Source organism: Vulpes vulpes, chromosome 4, assembly GCF_048418805.1.
Source record: "Vulpes vulpes isolate BD-2025 chromosome 4, VulVul3, whole genome shotgun sequence".
Classification (NCBI taxonomy): domain Eukaryota; kingdom Metazoa; phylum Chordata; class Mammalia; order Carnivora; family Canidae; genus Vulpes; species Vulpes vulpes.
This window is the reverse complement of record NC_132783.1, coordinates 127,518,670-127,538,982: the sequence shown is the minus strand read 5'-3', so window position 1 is coordinate 127,538,982 and position 20,313 is coordinate 127,518,670. Positions and strand designations below refer to the sequence as shown.

Genomic DNA, 20,313 nt, shown 5'->3' with positions numbered 1-20,313 from the left:
AACCTGTTCTTTCTTCTACATTTTGCTGCTTCATAGAAACCTTCGATTCTAAGCCTGGTTGTACCACCAGTTGGCTGTGTGACCTTGAGAAATTCACATAATCTCTTTCGGCCTTAGTTCACTGTGTGGAAAATAAAGTTACTGGGCTGGTTGATTTCTGAGGTCCCTCTTCCTCTACAGCATTCTGTAAGGTAACTGCCCACTTATAGCTCCAATTCTACTAGAACCTCCAGAGAGTGAGACTCAATGACCCTGGGGATCTTTTGCCTCTGGCTCCACTAAAGGCATTTCGAATACTCAATCCAGGTCCACAATAGGTTTACACAAAGGGACCTACAAGAAAGAAAGAAGATGAGATCCTTAACACCAGGGAGTTTGAGTAATGAACATGCTGGTATTAGAGGCCAAGTTTATCTTATTAAAGAAACAGCTTAGGATAAAAATCACCACACTTAGAGCAAAACACTCCATAACCAAGGAGGTTTATTGGTTTATTGGTTTATTGATTATGGAGGTTTATTTATATTTATTTCATTTATTGAAACTAAGTTATAGACTTCATAGAGTCTATTTTTTTCTATTTTTTTTCATATTTCTGACTCCAGTGACAAGTTTTGTCAATATAATGTCATTTCTATATCAGGCCTCATAGCACATTCCCATATTCAGGCATTATAAATACTTTATATTAGACATACTACATGTCTCCAAACTGTAAGTAAAGGCCATTATGAATGATTTCAAATCCTCTGAATAAAACTATTTAGTATATCTCTCCCTTTATTTTTAAAAGATTTTTTATTTATTTATTCATGAGAGACACAGGGGGCAGGGAGTGGGCACAGACACAGGCAGAAGGAGAAGCAGGCTCCATGCAGGGAGCCCGATGTGGGACTCGATCCCAGGTCTCCAGGACCACACCCTGGGCCGAAGGTAGCACTAAACCGCTGAGCCACCCGGGCTGCCCTATCTCTCCCTTTTCAATGAGAAATATAAATAATGGCAATAAAAGCTTTGAATTACAGAGTGCTTCCTGTATACCAGTCAATGAATGAGTCCTATATAACCAACCCTTCATTCAACCCTCAGAACTCCAGACGCTGTAGTTGCTGGTTTTATTCTCAATTTTCTAGGATGGATCTGAGGGCCAAGAAGTTCAAAGTTATTTATTCATTTAACATACACTTATTAAACTTCTCTACATACCAGGCACTAGGGATAAAAAGAATCAAGACATGACATTAAATAATAACAATTTTTATTAAATATGTACACATGAAAGAAAAAACTTGGAAAGATGTGTCACAAAATGTTCAGGGCTATAGTATTTACATAAAGGGTGACTCTTGCTTTCTACTTTGTTCTTCCATTTTTCTACCATGAATATCGATTATATTTATGACTATGAAAACATTTTTTTAGAGACAGAATCTCTACCTTCAAGGGATTTATAGCAAGGGAAAACAGACAGTATCAACAGTTTGCTCAGACTAACTGTAGCTCACTAAGTGATAAAGCAAATTTTGACATAGGGCCACCAGAATCCCCAATTCCATTTTATCTTTCCTACCCTAGACGACTTCTAGTGACATATTCGTTAGCCTGGAGGTTTATTTATATTTATTTCATTTATTGAAACTAAGTTATAGACTTCATAGAGCAATGCCAACAATACCATCTGAAAGATGTTGTGCCTTAGTGGCCACATGCAAAGTTGCTGGTGGCCCTCCCTCCTTTGCTTCTCCACCCACAGATCTTAGTACCAAAGGAAATGCGGAGGTGGTGCCTAGTGAGCATTTTATCTGATATCCTGGTCCTCTAAAGAGGTATTTCAAATGCAATTAAGGGCTTCTAAAATATTCATCACACAAATTATATTTTACCTGCCCTATCACTTAAATCTGAAATACACAACATATTCCTTAATGATAACTATGCCATCCTAAGACTAGTTGGTGAAAGAAAAGTTCAAAAGAGCTCCAAACTCTTTCTCCCTATCTAATTTACTCATCTACAAAAAAAGTTTTCAGTGAGAGCCTTTCAAAATCTGTCCTACTCAAATGCCACTGAGTCATGGGACTTGAGTTTTGATTATGTCTGCTTACGACTGATTTAATTTCTAGTCCTACAGCAACAGTCTCCTGGGAATAATTACAATTATTTTGATTTTTCTAACTTTATTAGTATTTTTGTCTCCATTCTTACAATTAGATTAGGGATCATGGCCAATATGGCCACATTCCTGACAGTTGTTGTAGTACTGAGCACAGAGTGAGTAATGAATAAGCACTGACCAACAGATTAAGTTATTATTATAATTAGGCTTAAGGGATTTTTTTTAAATCTCAAAAACAGTAAAAAAACAATTATTTTCCTACTCTAAACCATACAATGATTATCTCTTAATCTTATAGTTATTTAGCAACAAATTCTCACAAATTCCCTTCTTTACCTTTCTGATATTTTTTCCTACCCTCCATCTCTCTCCTCTAATTGGTCCAGAATGGAATTCTTAACTGGTTAGCTGAAAAAGCGGTAGCACCATAAACATGATGCAGAGACCATTTTGGACTATTTTATTTTCCTGTCCTAGTAAAACTCTATCTTCCTTTATTCAGTGCAGTTTCTGTATAAAATATTACTTGTCATTGAGAGTCTGTGTCAAATAGGGTCACTCTCCTAAAAAATGAGAAATCATGCAAGAGTCTAACAAAAGAATGTATGATTTAGAACAAGTATCACAGAGCAAAATGAGCTCACATCATGACATCACAGCATGGCTCCCCCCACAAGGTAAGAGCCTTCTTATCTTTTTTCCTCTCTTAATCACAAAAACTATGTTCCCAAAGGCAAAGGAGATGAGAAACAGTGAGAAATGAGGGGGAGTGGGGAACAGAATGTGTTCATAAGAGAGAGACAATTACCTGTGACAGTCACCTGATTCATGATTGGATTGAACTCACCACAGAAATATCTCACTATGAAAATTAAACTCACTATGGAAGGATCTACACCACCCTGACACAATGCAGAGAGCTGAAACTGTTGAAGGTCTGAGAAAGATATGTGAGGACTCAAACAATTTGAGGTAAAAGTTGTCCCACACACATTCTTCAAGGTTCAACTTGTGAGTCCTCCTCAATTCCTGGCGAGTGTCATAGTGGCTGGCATGCTGGCCATGGCCCCTGAAGGCACCCAGGTCATACAGTGCTCCCATCCCCTATTGTGGCTGTTGAGGGCAGTGATAATCAGGGTCTCATCAGGTCTCTCAGGTGATGAGAATGCCCAGAGCGTCATCTGAGCCATTCAGCTCCTTCCCATTCAGATATTCCAAGTGGTGCCCATCCATTGAGGTTACATCACACAGCCCAGGAGGTAGTCTTCTGGAGAAACCAACTCATTCTGCAGTCAGGCACCAAAAAGAGAAAAAAAAAGAAAAGAAATAATAAAGGGAAAGACAAATACAAGAAAGAAAACACAATATTTAATTCACTCACAAAATGGAGCTTTTTTCTCTGATCCATGATTAACGGGTTAAGGGATTTACAAAGGGTGAAGAGATTTGATTTTTTTAAAGATTTTTTTATTTATTTATTAGAGACACAGAGAGAGAGAGAGAGAATGAGAGAGAGAGAGAGAGAGAGAGAGAGAAGCAAGCTCCATGCAGGGAGCCCAACGTGGGACTCGATCCGGGGTCTCTAGGATCACGCCGCTGAGCCACCTGGGCTGCCCAAGAGATTTGATTTTTTGATCTAAGTGTGATGTCAGAAGCACAGTACACAACTGGGAATATCTAGCTGGAGCCCGTGAAAAAGGTTTCATCTCTTTCAATGAGGGATGCTTTCAGGAATATTATTTCTATTTTAAAATTAAATTATTCAAAATCTGATATACCTCGGATGAGGGAGAGAAATCGTAGCCTCTAAGAAAAAAATTATATGCTATTGGTTAAGACCAATGATAAATATAAACTGAAATCTATTCTAAAGCAGCTATTTAAACCACTGGCATTTTCAAAGGCAAGGAGTACACTGAGGCACACATATATGGCTATAAAACAAGTATTTTCATTTTTATAGAACAAAAAAAATATTGTAGGACAATTCTATTTTCCCAGGGACTTCTATATTTAAATCTCACATTTAACATTTCACATTTTAAAAAGTCCTTTAGTGAACTCAACTGAAAATGATGCTAAAAAGACATTAAGGTGACAGCATCTAAAAATCAAAGTTCAGAAACACCCCCCCTGGAAGCCAGTCTTGCCCCATCCATCCCCAAGCTGTTCATTTCATTTGGAGTTTTTCTGTGATTTAGCTCCTGTTTCTTTGCCTCATACCTCTAACCCTCCTCTTTGCCTACAAATTCCTTCCTACCACCCTCCATTTATAAAACCTGCCCCAGACTTGAGACCCTCAACAATGAGTCTTCTCTAGACACCTTATGTAATATAGAATATATTGTATTATAATATGTCGTATTTATTGTATATAAATATATATAATTTATATATATATTATATAATTTTACCCCCACTAACTCCCAAAATACCATATTCTGGACTCCATTTGAGCTTCCAAATTATGTAAAATAAGCTAACTATCTGATTTATCATATATAAAATATGGAAATTTTCCATGGTTGGAATTTCTTTAGCAGAAACAATAACAGCTAGCTTCCACTGAGTACTTAAGTTATGATAGGAAGGACTCCTATGTATTATCTCATTTAATGTTCACACAACCCCGTAGGGGGGATATTCATGCTATGCCTCACTTGCAGCTATTCAGAAGCCCCCTGTAGTTAAATATCTAATTAGTAATGGCAGAGATGAGTTTTAAAACCCAGTCAGTCACCCCCTGGGCCCCTCGTCCAACTTATTGCACTGTACTACTCAGATGTCTGATACACAGCTGGACAACCGACAAATTCCCGAAACCACTTCAAAGTTTGACCACGGAAAGAAGGTACATAGCAAGCAAATCAACTAAGAATAATTGTTTTCTTCGCATTTTAATTACACCCACTTCTTTATTCCCCTATCAGTTATGAATTATTGGGCCAATATACTATGCTGCAAGCGCCTGATTGTTCCTTTTCCAAGACCCAGTCAAAAGTAAATATTACAAACTTGAAGTTTGGGAATCCTGGGGGTTTTATAGCCTCAATAAAAGTATCCTGCGATCATTCAATCACTGCTTTGAGAATAAAATGATTTTCTGCTAGAACTGATGCACGGCCAGTGAAATATATAAGGGATGGAGCACCCGAGTGAGAGTTTAAAGCCATAAATCAGGTGCCACCACTTCCATGTGCTATCCTTACAGGGTTCCTCACCAGCAGAGACCAAAGTCCTCCAAGATCTAGTCCTCTCTGCTCCTCTCTCTCTGCTTTCCTCCCCTCCACAAACCCCAGGGTTTTGTCGGGTTGCCTCTTGCACTACATCCAGGCTTCTAACTTCTTAATGTTCCTCCTGTCTCTCAACCTGACCTGAAAATTATATCTCATGCTCATATGTTTACTGGTTTGTTTTTCTGTTGTTTCCTCTCCTACTCCAGGTCTGGCACTTGATCCTGCTTACTTACTACAGTAACCCTAGCATCTAATAAATATCTGCTGACACAAAAATAAATACTTATTGAATGAACAAATGAATGAATGAACCAATTGCTCCAGACCAAGAGATGTATAGGATACTTCTTAGCTGATCACATAGAAACAAAATTCATTTTGCCTCTAACCCCCTTGCCCACCTCCATACATCAATGATCCTCCACATTTTAATTCAGTGTCTAAGGGCTGCAGGGTAGAAACCAAACTCTTGCCTCTCACTCTTCCTTACTCAGCTCCTTCTCGTTACTGTTGGTGTCAGCACTTTAAAGAAACTGGTTTTCTCTGTATAGAACCAGCCAAATGATGAGAACTTCAAACTGCTGCCATTTTTCACAGCAAAACCACTACTTATCTGAAACACTGGAGGGCTCGCTATACTGCAGTTGCACAGCTTACCCAGACACACACACACAGGCTTACATTCAGTGTAAACCTGCTAAAAACACCCACTCAGGGCACTATAGGGTTAAGTGAAAGGAGACACAAGAAATATGCCACAATCGCACACATTGTTTTACAATTGTAAAACAAGAACTATCAGTAATTACGCAACAGACAAAATGAAAATGTCATTGTCACTAGGACAATAATTATTTCCCAGCCACCCGTATCTGTCTTCAAATCCAGCCTAACTCCAGAAATAGCCAAAGATGCAATCAATAGAACTATTCATGACCAGACTGGCAGGTAAAGGCAACGTGGTAGTTTCAAGAATTGACACACCCAAACACTGAACAGGTTACAACAGCCCCTAATAACTGCACATACTAACTCTGCTTTTATCTTCAAAGAAACTTATATCACTCACATAAATTGACCTGGATTATAAATTGTGGATAGTTGTAAAGATAAAATTTTTAAAGTTTTGATGTCTTAGTGTCCAGTTTCTCAGACATTGTGGGCTTTTCCCAGAAAGCTTTGTGCCTCTCTCTGTGAGTGACCCCTGGTAACAGTTAAATGACTAGCAGCTCACCAGGGTGATGTATCTGCCTCCTGGTGGCACCGGGGCCTTGACTCTTTTGCTGCTGCTAACCAGTGGCTCCAGCTCTGGCTGCCAAGAAAATGCCAACAGATGAAAGATGAGACGCAAGACCAGGCCACACACACAGCTTCAAAGATATTTAATCACTGCCTTTTACTTGGATTCTCCTAAAGCAAAAGTTTCTTGTCCCATTAGCCTAAGTAACGCATCTTCCTTTTTGAGACAAAATCCCAAAAGGCACTTGGGAAGTGGCTTGTTAGGTGACATCATCGATAACTGAAAATAAAGCAAGAAGGAGGAAAACTGGATGTTGAGTTTATGTCCATGATCTGACTATCTCGAAGCTCCTCTAAGAGAGGAGTCTATAACACAGGAGTAACAAAAAAACATAGCCACATGTAGTTTCTGATTTGCCCCAGAGTGTCCCCTTTCCGGCGTGCATCTCTGTCCAGCTGGGAGAACTCACTCCACCATCCCTGCTCTTACAAAAGGCTCTGCCCAGAGGACCACACACATTGCATCGCCAAGGAAAAGAGGTAGGGAAATGATGCACGCTTTGCTCTTGCCCTTGACCCATATAGCTAATCCAAACGGACATAAAAATCCCTCAGTGGAGACATTTACCACATGGAGAAGGCCCCTGCTGGGAGTAAGAGCTCTGGTCCTCTGTCCCCACATGCCCTTCAGGAAGGATCATCGCATCAGCCAGGAAAGGACAGCCACGGCTGACTTTACGTGCTTTCCCTTTCACTTCTCAATCCCTCTCCTGTGGTTGTCCATGACAACCTGAGTTTGCAGAGAATTCCAAAGTGACCATGAGAAGCTCTTTTGTGCTCTTTTTCAATCCACTGAAGACACTTCATATAAGGTGTTATAGTGAACTAGGGAGTTGGAAAAAAATTCCTTGGGGCCTATGGCAAACTAGCTCAAGTGATTTTCACCATGTATAGCTTTAAGATTCTTTTTGGTGGATAATGTTAATCGCTAAAGATGTTTGAAGTACACCTTTTAGCTACTCTTTCATAACCTCTCTAAAACCTTATAATGAAAGCAAGTCTTAGGCCCAATTCTGCCTAAGAATTAGTAAGCAAGAACAAAACAGTCAATGCAAACTTCTCTGTTAGCTTGAAGTCCTAGCGCCCTGTCCTTCTGGGTGTCAGACTATCATCTTCCATGAGAGGCTTCTGTGAGGCTGACTTAACATTCTAAAGGCAGGATTCTGGTCTCATGGCATTGGCATAAATCCTCCTCAACAACGGGGTGACATAGGATTGAGTACCATCCTTAAAGAATGGGGTAAAGAATTCATCCTTAAAGAATGGGGTAAAGAATTCATATCTTTTAGAATTTACTTATATCAGAGTGAAAAGTCTTTTAACTTTTAACTACTCTACATTTCTTGATTACCTTTAACTTTATCTGTGTGAGCCCATTTCTCATATCTATCATGCTAACAAGCCAAAAATTTCACCAAATTAAAATACATCTGACACTCACTACCCTAACTAACAAAATCTGTGGTGTTGATCAAAGTATTACTTTGATCAGAAAGCAGGTACCTAGAAAGCAAATCAACTAAGCTGAAGCACGACTGGAGCATTGTGGTAGCCAACTTTGGAGGGTGACTTTCCTGATATAATGAATGCTCGCTGTCCACCCTTCAGATGTGAATTCTCCATTAGGGCACCTGACTACCCCAAGAGTCAAAGCTATAACCAACTAAAAATAATATCACACTATTCTATGGCATTTGAATTTGCAATATTTGAACACTGAGGCTAAAATATTTGAAATGAACTTGCCTGCATGTAACTAGACAGAAGAGAGTTTAAATAACTAATAACTAATGAGAATTATTTTCAAAGCTAGTTCAGCTCTCATCCCCATTCAGTTGGCAGACATGAAAGAAGGCAATTTGGAAGCTCAAAGACCTCTGCCAAGGGTCAAAAGAGTAGAGCCCTCTAAAATGATAAGTATAAGGTCTTCTTGTTGCTGTGGGGTGAGGTCAGAGTGATTGAGTGATGTGTGTGTGCGCACGGGTGTGTGCATGTATGCTATCTGCGTGTCCATGGAGGTAAATATTTCCTTTTCATTTTTATTGTGATTTGTTGATTTGCTCCCTGTCTGGGTTGAGTTTAACTTACAAACTCCACTCCACCCTTGAGTGGAAAAGTCCTTCCTTGAAGACAAAGCCTTAAAAAAGGTAAAATCTTTGAGGTTAAATACCAAGAATCTAGACCTTAAATTTCAGATTTCCATTTAAATCTGTTTATCCTGGGCAGTGCGGGTGGCTCAGCGGTGTAGCGCCACCTTTGGCCCAGGGCATGATCCTGGAGACCTGGGATCCAGTCCCACATCGGGCTCCCTGCATGGGGCCTGCTTCTCCTTCTGCCTGTGTCTCTGCCTCTCTCTCTCTCTCTCTCTCTCTCTCATAAATAAATAAATAAATAAATAAATAAATAAATAAATAAATAAAATCTTAAAAAAAAAAATCTGCCTATCCTTTGAGTTCCAAAGCCAGAGAAGAGAAATTCAACAGAACTAACAACATGAACATACTCTTAAAGCTGATACTTAATATTAAGATCATTTAACAGGCACTGTTTGGAAATGTTTGCGGTACATACTTTGATTAATATAATTTAGTGTATGCTTATTATTATCATCAGTGATTTTTACTATAGAGATGATTTTGGATTGTTTGGTCCCTCATAACTGTGGCAAATATAATTTTAGCTTTGAATATGAAACGTTATCCTGCTGAGTATGAAAAGTTTGTTCTTTGTTCTTCCTGGAGGCAAAACTCAATTCGATGGGTAGAGATAGCAATGGAACGTAACTTTTTTAAATAAAATCATACTCTGGTCACTACAGATAAGTTGGTCTTGATTCTTTCTCTCTTTTTCCTAGATTTCTAGTTGCTTTATTCCCCGCATTCCCCTTCTCTCCCTTGCCTACTGACACTCCTCCACCCCACTTCCAAACACAAATCTATAAACACAAGCCCATATACCCCCCTCTACCACATATCATCCTAAACTTACAGGCATCTTGATTTCTTCTAAGATTTCAAAAGGAACTCTTGTGAATAAATTGTGTAGCAGAAGAAAAGAGAAGGAATAAGAAAAGGAACATAAGTAGAGATTCACTTGTGAAATACAGCTGGTCTGTAAACTGAAGAAAGTCATTTTTCCAGCTCCAGCTGGAGCCTCAATGCCTCTAAAAGTCTATTTCCTAATACTTCCGAGATCATCTTTCTGACTCTGATCTACTTTGCCTCTGCAAATCCTATTCTTATTCCATCTACCAAAGATTCTCTCTCTTAACTGTCAATACCCTACAATTACTTTTTTTTTTTGTCTCCCTTGAAGATAGCCATCACTGTACTCCTAAAGTATCTTATGCATATTGCCTGAAGCACATGTCCTGGGCAGGTGTTGGCTGTTTATACCTTTTAGGAAAATTAGACTATTTTGTCTACTGTCCCACACTGGTGCTATGGCACATTGACGATGTCAACCTGCCTCTAGTCTGCCACCATGTTTCTCCTTATTTTGAAGCCCACCTTTCCTTTTGGGTTGCCCACTAAGTATCTTTTTTTCATAAAAGCACTCCCAATTCTTAGGTCACTAAAAAAATTGCAGATAATTGACATATCTTGAACTCAGCTAATTAAGTCCTGCCTGACCCAAGGTTGTAACTGCTAACTTTCTCAGGCTCTCTTTAGGTGACTCAACCCTTGCCAATTCTCAGGGAAGTGGTTTACCAAACTCTTATATCTATAGTGTTAGAATACCAACATTATACTTGATTGTATATAATGAGAAAGACACATTCTTTTCCCCTAAAAGAAAAAGGAAATATCATTACTTTACTGAAAGATGCCTTCCAACATAACATAAGTATTAAAAAACGAAACAAAATACAGTCTTTATCTACCTGAGAAGCCTTAAGTAGAGATAGCATAAAATCAATGCTAAAAATCCAATATGTATGTTCAAGAAGAGTAATGTTCTGGGAAACATTCAGAATCTGTGATCCCTGAGCTTGAGCTAAAGTGTTGTGGAACAATTGGGAAATCAAATAAAGAGGTTCTTCGTAGGGGATCTGATTTACAAACCTGAACTCCCAAGACACACGCTGGAAAGTACCCCTAGGAAAAGAGACACGAAAAGTGAAAATCCAGAACAAAAATCAACCTAATACGACTTTTTCAAACTAAACTAGTTTTTGGAAAGGAAAATTAGAACAATTGTTGCCGTGGGAGAAATTTTTAGTCCTCCTCACTGCTAAAAGATATAAAGAAAAGAAAGAAAATTCTGAGACAAATTGGATTATGAGAATTGGAGAACAAACAAAATACAAAACCTTGAAGAAGTTGGTTCAACATATATATCTGCCACAATGACACCTAACCAGTAGTCTAAAGCAGCAAAGACTTCTCAAAGGAATCTAACGTTATATGTATCATTCCTCTTCATTTCTCCCTTCCACACATCAGGGTTTTCACAAAGCAGTATGTGGTACAAATGAAACTTCAATTTCCCAACAGATATGGTTCCTACATGTTGAAGTATGTTTTCTGATTAATATATTTGGTATTATTATGTTTCTTCTACTTTTTGAATTGATTCCTTTTAGACATGTCTCCTTCCTTCTCCCTTCTGACATTTTGTTAATGATATTCATAATACAACAAGGTCAAATAATAAGGAGGTTTCTCCAGGAAATTTTTTGATATTTACTGAGGATGATATAAAGATAAATTTGGCAGTTCCTCATTAAAGTTATTTACTCCCTAACATTTACAGTAAAGCATTATAAAACAAATTGAAGTAATAAATAACAATATATAATAAATACAAAATACATAAACTTTATATAAAAAATAATTTAAGGGGGCATGTGGGGGCTCAGTCAGTCAAGATCTGCCTTCAGCTCAGGTCATGATCCCAAGGTTCTGGCATTGGGCACCCTGCTCAGTGGGGAGCCTAATTCTCCCTCTGCCTCTGCCTGCCCCTCTGCCTGCTTACATACTCTTTCTCTCTCTTTTTCTGTTAAATTAATTAATTAATTAATTTACAAATTTCAAGTAATAAATATACAATAAATAAATTTAAGTAATAATACAATATAAAACAAATAAAATAAACATTATAAGTGAATACACAAATAAATACAATATACAATAAATTCAATAAACACAAGCATAAAATACAAAAAAACTAATGCAAAATACAATAAATTCAAGAAATAAATACAACATACAGTACATTCAAGTAATTCAAGTAATTTACACTCTAGCATGTACAATAAAGTACCATATGTAATACATATTATGAGTGATATAAAAGTTAAGTTTTCCATTTCTCCCTTCCCTGGCTCTAAATGGATCTTCAGTGCCCTTCTTTGTAAAATGAGAAGACGATGTTGATCTACATTATCTCTAAGGTTTTTGAGACTAGAAATATCCTACAATTTCTACAAAGATTTGATGTTTGAGGAAGAAGATTAAGAAAGTACACACTCTGCTGATGGCCTGCCCAATACAGAGGCTTCATCCTTCCTGAGAAAGTCTCATTCTTTGTTCTTAGGAGGACACCAGTTTTATTTGGAACAGCAATCTGCATACAGTAGAGGTAGCCATTTGAGATCTAGCCAACTGATATCTAGACAATGAGATCTAGACAAAGATTAGATCTTGAGATCTAAACAGAAATTGTTGAGTAGAGCTTTAAGGAAAGTCTTTTAAGATAGAGGGCTTAACTGACGTTTCCCTTTAGCCCTTTACACGTTATCCATTTTTTTATTCCTGTAATATGTATATGAATCTAGAAGTGCAGTAGCCATCTTATGATCATACGTTGGCAAACAAGAGGTCAAAATATAAGATTTTTGGAGAGAAAAATAGAATCAGGCTGGGTGCCTATGGCATCTCTGGATTACCTATCATCCCATTTGCGTGGGGTGTGTGTGAGAGAGAAAGAAACAAGTAAATTCCTATTTATCTAAGTTAAAGAATAGGTAGGTGTTGTTATATTTTGAGTTATGAAGTTATATTTCCTACCTATTAGTCTCTTTCAACAGAAACTCCTATGCATCATGAGTTATTTTTTCTTTTCCTGTATCCTGTACCTAAATAAATAAGACTTATTCAATATACCAAGACTTTATTAATTCCTGTCTATGTAGTAGGCACTGTTTAGTATTGGAAACAGAAATGCACACAATCCCTTCCCTTGAGAAACTCAAAAAGTAGCTGAAGACATGGATGTTGACACATGTTCAAGACACTGTGTTCCTTGCCACGAGAAAGTTGTGCACAATATATTACGGAAACAAAGCTAAGTCCTGTCAAATATGATCTTCAAAAATTAAATATACCTCCAGCACAGGTGTGGCTACCTTGGTCAGGTGACAATACACCTGCACAAATACCTTTTGGCATACAACTGAATCTATGCAAATTCTCTAACCCAATTGTGCTATCCTTGGGCTTGCAAAAGCCTTAGTAGGTTTATTCTTAGTACTGCCCTAAATACAATGTTTCCATTTTGAAAATATTGTTAAAAGTAGGAAGTAACATTTTCACTTCTTCAGTAGGATTTCCTCCATGTTTCACTAGACATTCTAGGTTCTCCTTCCACACTTTCTTGGACCAAACCAGTGATGTATCCTCTATGTAGTTCATATATAAATAGCACAACACTATGCGCTAACATACTCCAACTTCACTGCTCCCACCTAGTTTTTATCATTTAAATAGTCAGCTTGGCAAACACTGATTCAGCAACCTCTAGTTTCCTGGTAGGAAAAGAGCCATCACCCTCAGCATTTCTCAAGAAGAGAATCATCTGGTGGTTAGAATGCGACTGTGAGTCACAGAAATGCTAATCCTAGTTCAGGCCCTGATTCATTCTGTGACCCTTGCCCTACACTCTCCACTGATGGGGTTCCCAAGATATTGAGGTACATACCTTTATTTACCTCTCACAAGTAATGAGCTACATTTAGAGATTGTTTGCAAATTAGCTCACCCTGTGGGACCTAAAGTAGTAGCAACTATGACACATTCAGAAACATAAAAGAGTTGTTCATATCAAATAGTTTTTTCAGTGCTTAAACATCTACCAGGGAAAAGATTCAAATTTAGAAATCTGGCAAACAAAGTGTTCAAGAATCATTTCTGGCTGGTCAACTTTATCTCAATGTGTGTGCTGAGCCCAGAGTGAAATAACCTGCCTAAGGAGGCACAACCCTGCAACGCTTAACTTAGCACCATCTAACAGAAATACAGTGAATGCAAGCCACAAATGTGAACCACAAGTATAATTTTAAATTTTCTAGTAAAGAAAGTTTTTTTTAAAATGACATTAACTTTAAAGAATTATTTAGCCTAATATGTACAAAATATTATTATTTCAACATAGAGTCAGTCAATTAAAAAAAATTACTAAGGACCACGTAACTTCTTTAAGCCTGTCAGAGCACCTTTCTGATCTATTCTTTTATGCCTTCATGACCCTTTTAAAAAAGAATCCATCTTCCTACATAACTCTTCCCTATCTCATTCTGGTACTTCACTGTGATTAAATTCCTTTGAAATTCACTTTGAAAAATTCATTTTCTGTTTACTTGAGAGCCTGAGTATGTCTAGGAAAATTATCAGTGAGAATTTTCTTATTACTTGAAAATTATCTGCAATTCCTAACATTTCTGCCTGTTTGAAAGCTTTCTCAAAAGACACAGGCCACAGAACCAGCATCTGTGACCTCATGTTGGTGACTCCAGTTGGTGACCTCATGAGGAAAACTAAAAAAATTGTTAACTTTCATTCCTCCTACAAGGTTGAGCTATGTGATCACCAAGTGCATTTTCAATATCATATCTTAAATGATGTATCTTTGGATCCTAAAATAAAGTAAGGCATGATTTCAAGTTTAGAGATTTCCAAGGATGAATATTTTAATTGAGTAGAATTACAATGAACCCAGATATCCACAAAAAGTTAGGTAGTAAATGGATCAGTTCTAGAGAGCACACTCCTTTCTCTCTACTCTCCAAGACAGACCATATTTCTGAAACTGAAACTGCTGAGTTGACAACAGACAGTTGGAAGGCTACAATGGTCATAGCACGCTATTCAATGTACAACATGGCTATATTTCAAATTTTTCTTTTCACTACCTTTTTCTTTATGCAAATAGTGAATGTAACTAAAATAGGGCATAAGCAAAACTGTGAAGTCTACAGGACTAGACTCCATGCCACAAGAATTCATTTTCCCACTTACAAACTACTGTCTAATCTGTATTACAGATAAGAAGCTGGAATTCAGCTGAAGGTCAATAAGTGCATGGCAGCAAGAAAAGGGGAATTTGGGGGAAGGATTTCAAAAAATGAGAAGGAGGCAGAGCAATATGTTTCAGAGAAGAAACCATCTCAGTGGCTAACAGAAGTGTCTGTATGTATATGTTTGGAAGAGAATATATTAGCTGATCTTCATTTGCAGAATCTAATCAATTTTAAGTTCCTTTATGTTTGATAATGTAAAATTATGAACAGAAGCACAGAGATGCCTTGGAAAAAGAAAAGTTTGTGGGATAGAGGTGGAGCAATGGGCAGGAAAGAAAATAGATATTGTTAATACCCTCAGATATGTTTCTAACCATACCACCTTTAGAGTAAATCTCTCTTTCTCTGGCTTCTAGCTAGATCTTGGCAAAGTTTAGAGCAAAAAGAAAAATCCCCCTGCCCTCTCAATTCACATCCAGCTACATTTACTATCACCAAGGAAATCTTAGAAAGAGAAAGATATATAACAAGAAGACTGGGAGGGAAGGCTAGGCTAGGAAGTCCATGCTAAGGCAGTAGCAAAATGCATGTTCCTACGGCCTCCTCCCACCCTTTCCCAGTTGCTTCATGGCCAATTCTATTTACAGAGTCACTCTGATTATGAAAGCATCAAATATGGGACATAAAATGTAAATATAAGGTTTTTTTCATAATATTTCAATTCCACAATCTTTAATTCTATAGTTGACATCAAATGCAATAACCACTAACTGACCACGATGAAATATACGTTTTGGTCACTAGCATTAGCTCCAAGATAAAATTATTCAGCTCTGGTCCTTGGAGGAGAAAATCCATCTTAATCCTCGGGGTCCTCAAGGAAAAACATAAAGCATTAGAACTTCGAATAATATCTGTAAGTCTGAGAAGCCCAAAACATCATATGATTAAAATGTGCTTCTCTTTATTTGCTATCAAGATATGAATTCCCCTTCTCTGTGTGCCGCTGACTTTATCCCTAACATCTGTACTATTTTGAAATACATCGTATGCCCAGTAATAGAAACTATGGAAAGGTTTCAAGGAAGCCTTGTTGTTTCATAAGATTTGTAGCCACAAAAGTTAAACACTTAATCTGGCAGGAACTCAAAGTCCAGGCTGCCTCTAGTTTTCAGCAAATTGTGTTCTAAAAGAATGTAGATTGGTGATTTAAACCTGGATAAAATTGCAGTAGGATCATGCTATGAATGGTGGTTAGATTCCTCTTCTAGACTACAATGCTTATCGTAGTTGACACATAATAACAAACATGGCTGGAAAGAGTGTTATTTTTTAAATTCTATACAATTATTCAGCTCTGCATATGGCCCTGCTTTCAACTGCTTCTTAGAATATTGGAATAAACCTTCATCCATTCAGGCTCAGGATATTAACTCAGTATAAACTATGATAAGGAATAGCTGAAGCCTTTCATCTGATATGGGAACTGTCATGTATTTTATTTTTAAAATATCCAAAATTCAGGGTGCCTGGGTGGTGCAATTGATCAAGTGTCTGACTCTTGGTTTCAGATCAGGTTGTGACTCAGGGTCCTGGGATTGAGCCCATGTCAGGCTCTGTACTCAGCAGGGAGTCTGCTTAAAGACTCTCTCTCTCTCCACTTCCACCCACCTCCCTCTCTCTCAAATAAATAAGTCTTTTAAAAATATATAAATAAATATATAAAATATAAAAATTCTTCAGACTCAGATCTAATAAATCAATTATTCTGAGTGATTTGGTTTGGGTTCAAGGACAAGATGCAATCATCAGAATGTTAGTGATTTTCCCAGAAACTTCTTTCAGCAGATAGTATCAAAACAGGAGTTCCAGAACTTAGGAATTGTAGCATTATTGCATATTAAGGTCACTATTTTAAAAAAAAAATGTAATGTTATTTGAATCTAGAACCCTGGATGTTTTTATGTTTTGTTTTTTTTTTATAGTCACATCTCATCTACTATAAGAAGATCTAAATAACCTGTTTAAACATCTACATTTTAAAGATGTAATTAAAAATTAAAAATTAAAAATAATAAATATGTAATAAGATAATCAATCCTATGAATTCCATGATCTAAAATACTAAGTTGCCTAACCAACTCCCTCACACTCAACAGAAGACAACAGATTCACCCCATGTGTTAACTCCCAGCCCCCAACTCCATACATCTCTTTCCTAAGAGAAAGAGGAATTAGGAATGGTTTTCAAAGACAATAGAGTTTGAGTATAAGCATGCCTGACAAGCACAAACTGATCTTACAAATTAAAAAGAGAGGAACTAAAATACTCTGATTTGTCCTCAATAAAAAAACTAAGTATCCTTTTCTGTGTGTACCTTGTCATCACAAAATGGGGGTGGGGAGACTTCTCCAACTCCAAACACAAAATAACAAAATGAGTTTGTTATGCTTTGTTCCTATACGTAAAAGGCAAGAAATGAATAAAATAATCAATATTTCCAAACTTTTAGGGATTTAACTCACAAAAGCTTTCTTCTTGGGTGATTATTATTCCAATATCAAAGTATTACTATTTCTATTATCAACTGCCTCCTTTAGATCTGAGAAAGTACCATCGACTTTCACTTTTTTGTGATAAAGATGCTTTTGATTAACAGTGGTCCCTTTGAGAGAAGAAACTCCCTATCTGCATGAAGTCTAGACAAACAGATAAAATAAATTTACAATTATTAAATTTATCATGATGGTTATATTTGCAAATGTGCCTTGTGAATGAATAGTGGCCTAAATAAAAGACTCTTCCAGCCAAAGACATAGCAATACAGACAGAATTGAAATAGGTTGGTATAGTTCTAACTCTGAAAATGAACCGATTTAACTTGCCATTGCAAATTTAAAATTCAATACTACAATAGTTGGAGATTTCAATATACTACTTTTAACAGTGGGTAGAACAAATAGGCAGAAGATAAACAAAAACATAGAAGACTTGAATCACACTATGAAACAACTAGACATAACAAACAACTATAAAACACTCCAGACTTACAGAAAATATATTCTTCTCAAATACACTTGGAACTTTCCCCAGGGCAGAACATATACTAGGCCATAAAACAAATACTGATACAAAGTATGTTCTCCAACCACAATGGAATAAAATTAGAAATCAATAACAAAAAGAAATTTGAGGGAACTAACAAATATGTAGAAAATAAACAATATACTCCTCACCAACAAATAGTTCAAAGAAGAAATCAAAAAAGAAATTTCAAAACATTTTGAGATTAATAAAAAAAAATGAAGATATAATATACCAAAACATAGGATTTGGGTAAAAGAAAAACAGTGCTTAGAGACAAATCTATGGCTGTAAGTACCTGTGTTTAAAAAAGAGACAGAGAGCAGCACCTGGGTGGCTCGGCGGTTGAGCTTCTGCCTTTGGCTCAGGGCATGATCCTGGAGTCCTGGGATGGAGTCCCACATCGAGTTCCCTGCGAGGAGTCTGCTTCTTCCTCTGCCTGTGACTTTGCCTCTCTCTCCGTGTCTCTCATGAATAAATAAATAAAAGCTTTTTTAAAAAAAGGATTATAAAGGAATACTATAAGCAATTGTATGCCAATAAATTAGATAATCTAAATAAAAGGAACAAATTCCTAGAAAACTACAATTTACAAAAATGACTCAAGAAGAAATATACAATCTAAATAGATCAGTAACAAGTAAAGAGATTGAGGTAGTAATAAAGAAACTACCCACAAATTAAAACCCAGGCCCAGATGGCTCACCAATAAATTCTGCCTAATATTTAACAAAATATTAATATCAATTCTTCACAAACTCTCCAGAAAACAGAAAAGGAAGGAGCACTTCCCAACTCTTTTTATGAGAACAGTATAACTCTGATGGCAAAACCAAACACATCACAAGAAAAGAAACTACAGATCAGCTGTCTTATAAATGTGGATGCAAAAATCCTTAGCAAAATATCAAACTGAATGCAACAACACATGCCAAGTGAGGTTTATCCCAGGAATCCAATGTTGGATTAACACCTGAAAATCAATTAATGTAATATGCCATATCAACAGAATAAAAAATAAAGCTTCATGACCTTTTTAATAAATGTAAGAAAAACATTTGACAAAACCCAATACCTTTTAAAGATAAAAACATCCAACTAACTAAAAATAAATATTCTTTAACCTGATAAAGACCCTCTATGAAAAACCCACAACTAGCATCATACCTAGTGATGAAAGACTGGATGTTTTCCCTAATAGCAGGAACCAGGCAAGGACACTATCAAAAAAATGACAATATAAACCATAGAATGGGAGAAAATATTTGGAAATCACTTACCTGATAAGACACTTGTATCTAGAATATATAAAGAACTCTTATAACTTAGTAATAAAAGACAGCCCCATTTTAAAAGAAGAAGGGGGGTGAAATAGTGAAGGGGATTAAGAGGTACAAACTTCCAGTTATAAAGTAAATAAGGGATGGAGATTAAAAAGCACAGTATAGAGAATACAGTAAATAATATTGTAATAACATTGTGTGGTGACAGATGGTAACTACATTTTTCATGTCAAGCATTTTATAATATACATATATAATCAAATCACTATGTTGTCCATCTGAAACTAATATTATATGTCAATTATACTTCAATTAAATTTTTTTAAGTGGGCAAGGGATCTGAATAGACATTTTCCAAAAATGATATATATAAATTGCCAGTAAAGCTTAAGAAAAGAAAAGGTGGTAAACTCTATTGTTCATTATAATCTAGATAATATACTATTACAAAGTCCAAAATTGCTCACATATTCTTACCACCTTTCCAATGCTAATTTAATTCTCTATCTCCATTGCCAAAGATTTGTGAGAATTGTGTTTAACTCACTGAAAGAGATTAAGCCTTGTGCTGAACTGATGTGGTATAAATTAAAAGTAGATACAAAGATCAATGAGGAATTGATTCCCAATATCTAAGGCAGAATGGGAAAGGAAAGAAAATACCTGATGATAAAATCATTTGAGAGCCTGTAAAGATCTGTAGCCATCGAATCCATTCTCTTCATTTTACCCACAGGAAAACTGAAGCCCAGGTTCACTGAGCATCTGATTCAAGATCGTGCATCTAATTGCTGACCAATCATTCCAGTTTGCCTGGGACTGCAATACAGAGGGGAAAAGGATTGGGGGAAAGGAAGGGAGTTCCCAGTGCTAAAACTGGGGAAGTCCTAGGTAAACCTCAACAATCAAAGTGCCAATCAGAGTCCACAGTAGCTCCTGACTCACAAACCTAGTGTTCTTTCTTCAAGGTCACGTTCCCTCACAGAGAAAGCTCTCCACTTTGAAGGGCCTTCTGAGCCTACTTTCCGAAGACTGCCCTCTGGATGAGAATTTTT

General features: G+C 36.8%; 1 long non-coding RNA gene across 1 annotated transcript; it reads right to left on the bottom strand.

The window, feature by feature from the left end:
- Positions 1-1,241: 1,241 nt before the first annotated feature.
- LOC140598471 (uncharacterized) lies at positions 1,242-20,084 on the bottom strand. The gene is made up of 3 exons (XR_012000896.1): positions 19,922-20,084; positions 18,274-18,440; positions 1,242-3,402 (listed from the first exon to the last, which is right to left on the bottom strand). It is a non-coding gene; the product is annotated as an uncharacterized lncRNA (long non-coding RNA).
- Positions 20,085-20,313: the final 229 nt, after the last annotated feature.